This window comes from Octopus bimaculoides, chromosome 5, assembly GCF_001194135.2.
Source record: "Octopus bimaculoides isolate UCB-OBI-ISO-001 chromosome 5, ASM119413v2, whole genome shotgun sequence".
NCBI classification, from domain to species: domain Eukaryota; kingdom Metazoa; phylum Mollusca; class Cephalopoda; order Octopoda; family Octopodidae; genus Octopus; species Octopus bimaculoides.
The window spans coordinates 118,083,125-118,086,781 of record NC_068985.1 but is presented as its reverse complement, the minus strand read 5'-3'; the positions used below and the strand labels follow the sequence as shown (position 1 = coordinate 118,086,781).

At 36.8% G+C, this 3,657-nt stretch overlaps 1 protein-coding gene across 1 annotated transcript in view; it reads right to left on the bottom strand.

The window, feature by feature from the left end:
* LOC106883645 (MRN complex-interacting protein) overlaps positions 1 to 520 on the bottom strand; it is a 17,078-nt gene extending 16,558 nt beyond the window's left edge. The window contains exon 1 of the mRNA XM_052967954.1: positions 192 to 520. The gene's annotated coding sequence lies outside the window, so the exon portion shown is untranslated. The remainder of the gene's footprint in view (positions 1 to 191) is intronic.
* Positions 521 to 3,657: the final 3,137 nt, after the last annotated feature.

Here is a 3,657-nt window from a genome sequence, read left to right as displayed (position 1 = left end):
ACACACACACACACACACACACACACACACACACACATATATATAAAAGTTGTAAGTAGACGGTAGACAAAAGAGAGAGATGGGAGAGAGATACCGTTATTTACGACCAAGACATTGATAACCTACTATCAAAAGAGCGGAAGTTGTTCCGCCAAAATAGTTGAAATAATAATGGTCTGACTTTCACTTACATTTATTTCTTGGTGGTCGTGTACTAATTTTTGTTGTTGTTGATTATGATGTTGCTATGGTTGTGGTTATCATAGTGCTGTTGTTGTTAGACCACAAATCAATTCTGTTCGAGCATGCCAATAAGCTAAATGAATTGTTCTTTCTGTAGATTTGTACGAGGTGGTTTCAAAAGGTTCCCACACTAGTTATGTTGATGGTCTGATCCTGGGGGAAGAATTCTCGATGCACAATATCACAATTCCGGGGGTGACATTCGTGGAAGATCTTTCAGATTGCTCATCATCTTCCAGGGACGTTCTTCCGCTCGAAACATTGCATATGACCCATTGCCTCGTCGCCGTAAGCTTGCCAAAACACGCTCAATGTCTCTGTAGCAGACTTCTCGAGTTTAACGCAAAGTTTCGCGTTTGCTCTTTCCTGTCCATGACAAAATCGCAGATTACGTTAACCCATTACCTCCCATAATTCTATTAACTGGAATTTTTTAAATGAAACTTTGATTTCTAACATAAAACAGCCTTAGAAACACGTTGGAATGATCAAAATAACATTTCAAAATAACATTTTAAATAGAAATAAGCGAGATATTGTGTTAAAAATTAGCAAACCTCATTTGAATATCAGAAAAATATACCTAGTAGACATAGCAAAAAGGTTAGATATGTGTAAATATTGACAGATAATTACGAAATTTGTAATTTTTAAGTGATCCCATATGAGATCACTGGTAGGTAATAGGTTAAGTGACGGAGATACAAATTGCAAAATATCTAAGCTGTAAATCTTAAACATTTTACAAGAATTGTATTCATTCATTTTTCACAGTAAATTCCGGCTACACAGGCAAGTATTAAACGAAAACATTTCTAACCTGGAATGTATGCTGAATCTTTTGAAGAGGATTCAAACAGTAGGGCTTACGTGACATCACATAAAATAACATTTTTTTTTTTCATTTGGAAATATTGGTTTCAAATTTTGGCATAAAGCCAGCAAGTTTGGTGGGGGAGATGTTAAATCGATTACATTGACCCCAGTGCTTAACTGGTGCATATTTTATCAACCCCGTAAAGATTAAAGGTAAAGTCGACCTCAGCGAAATTTAAACCCAGAGCGTTAAAACGGACGAAGCGCCGTTAAGCTTGTTGTTCGGCATGCTAACAATTCTGGTAGATCACCGCCTTATTTTCACTTGAAAATATTGCCAGAATTTCTTCAGAGCAGCATAAAGAGGCTCATCATGTCAATTCACATTGACCTTGAAATTAGAAAACGAATACTCGTAAGTTTTCTGGCAACAATGTCGGAGATCACAATTCTCTTTTACCTTGTGTGATGTGCGTGACAAAAATATTAATGTGACGTAGGTGACAGAAATGTTTCATGTTAAAGATAACGCTGCGTAGACCTGGAAGAAATTGCCCCAATATCGCTATCTGGTCGAAAATTAACCAGTTCAACATATCATTATAGGTATATAATGATTTTTCTGGGCACTCTAAACAATTTTTAAAAACTCATTTTTATTTGGTTTAACTTTCGTGAGAATGGCCTAACAGTACTTGACTGGTACCTTATTTTGCCAACCTCGAAAGGATGAAAGGCAAAATTGAAATCGAGGTGGATGGAACTCAAAAATACAGCGAAGTATTTTGTTATGGTATTTAGTTATATCTATTAATAATAAACAAAGACATTCCATAACAGATAAAACCGAGATAACGTTTTAAAGAGTACAATAGAAATACGCAGACCTTTCATAGTTCAACTCAGAAATCTGATAAATGCAAGGAGCTACCCAGATTCTTAAGGAGTAACAAAAGACAAGGTTAAATAGAAAAAGGGTGGTGGGGTCAGGATGTTTCCATCTTCTGACTCTTTCTATCTTTTTCCTTTTTATTTATGAAGAATTTTTCTCAAAAGATAACCTACTTTATCACACCCACCCATGTGTATGCATGTAACCTCGTGGGCATCGGTGCCATTTTCTTCTTCCTCCGTTTTTCCATTCTCCGAACTTTCTGTCTTTTCGACGAAGGGCTCCGCCCGAAACGTCATACTCTCTCTCTCCTTCGTTTCCCGAGCGTCCAATAACACTATCCGTATCACGTCCTCACTTTGTTGTTTTTTTGTTATTGTTTTTTGTGTTTTTTTGGAACCTATATATATATATATATATAGATCCCCACGCCACAAGAGAGAGAGAGAGAGAGTCATTTAGAAACGTTTGCCGTTAAATACACAAATGTATCTACTACTGCTGCTTCTGTTACTACTACTACTACTACTACTGTAAACAGTAACGATATCCACAAAGAGCTCTACTACTTCCACTGCTACTACCACTATCAACATTACTATTAACGGTAGTATTTTATGAAAAAAGAAATTTTTAAAGTTCATATATCACCCCTCTCCACTTTCCGGATTGATTTTGTCTTTTTTTTTTCCTGTATTACGCATTTAAAAACAATGGGAGTCGTCTTTACGGTAAACACACACATATATATATATATATGTACGACGAACTTCTTTCCGTTTCCGCCTACCAAATTCACTCACAAGGCTTTTATCGGCCCGAAGCTATAGTAGAAGTCACTTGCCCAAGGTGCCAAGCACTGGGACTGAACCCGGAACCATGTGGTTCGTAAGCAAGCTACTTACCACACAGCCACTCCTACGCCTGTATGGTAAAAAATATATAGAGATAGATTGATAGTGAAACATAAAGAATGGGAGATTTGTCTATCTCAAAGTTGAGTTATTCCTCGTGGCAAAACATATATTTTTATTATTACTTACGAATGACATTGTCTTTGGGACGCAGATTACGAAAATCAAATTCGTTTTTGTTGAAGATGCACCGTTTTAGAGCCTTTTGGGTCTAAACATATGCGCATAGCCACATACATTCGCATATATATATATGTATGTATATGTGTGTGTAAGACATCATAAAGAAGAATGGAGAATTATACATCTTCAAAACTTGTTTATTACAGTATCATTCTCATTAGATTCACATAAGATTCCAATCCTCCGACACGTGTTTCTGCTGCGTAAATATCCTAAAGACCTTTTAGCGTGTCTGCTAGGGAATGAATCACCGGCTGCAAGTTGGCAAGTCCAGGTCAAAAGAGATGACTAGGACTTTTTACACTATACCTCGAGCAAAACCAGCATGGATTCTCTTATGGTCTCGTTCGATGTAATAAACCTCTACAGCTCGATTTCTCACGAATACGGAGTAGAAGTTATTTAATTCTGGTTGGAAAAATCCCCAAGTAATATGCCTGACCGAATTGAAAAAGGATTTATCATTGAAGGACTAAAATTCATCGTACAAAATAGCCTTTTTTAACTTCAGCAATAAAAGCTACTGACAAAAATCTGGGACTGCGATAGGAACGCGTGAAGCCTCCACTTTTGCTAACATTGTCATGGCGTACTTAGAGGTCTAAATAT